This window comes from Arachis duranensis, chromosome 3, assembly GCF_000817695.3.
Source record: "Arachis duranensis cultivar V14167 chromosome 3, aradu.V14167.gnm2.J7QH, whole genome shotgun sequence".
Taxonomy (NCBI): domain Eukaryota; kingdom Viridiplantae; phylum Streptophyta; class Magnoliopsida; order Fabales; family Fabaceae; genus Arachis; species Arachis duranensis.
The window spans coordinates 102591099-102591648 of record NC_029774.3 but is presented as its reverse complement, the minus strand read 5'-3'; positions in this window follow the sequence as shown (position 1 = coordinate 102591648).

Below are 550 nucleotides of genomic sequence, written 5' to 3'. Positions count from 1 at the left end.
TGTGACGAGCTTCAAACTCCTGAAGGCTGGGTGTTAGTGACAGACGCAAAAGAATCAATGGATTCTATTCCAACCTGATTGAGAACCGACAGATGATTAGCCGTGCCGTGATAGGGTGCGTTAAACATTTTCACTGAGAGGGCGGGATTGTAGCCACTGACAATGGTGATGCCCAACATACAGCTTGCCATGGAAAGGAGTAAGAAGGATTGGATGAAGACAGTAGGAAAGCAGAGAGATGGAAGGGACAAAGCATCTCCATTCGCTTATCTGAAGTTTTCACCAATGAATTACATAAGTATCTCTATCTTTACTTTATGCTTTATTCATATATCATCCATAACCATTTTAATCTGCCTGACTAAGATTTACAAGGTGACCATAGCTTGCTTCATACCAACAATCTCCGTGGGATCGACCCTTACTCGCGTAAGGTTTATTACTTGGATGACCCAGTACACTTGTTGGTTAGTTGTGCGAAGTTGTGATAAATAGTTGAGATTGCAATTGAGCGTACCATGTCGATGGCGCCATTGATGATCACAATTTC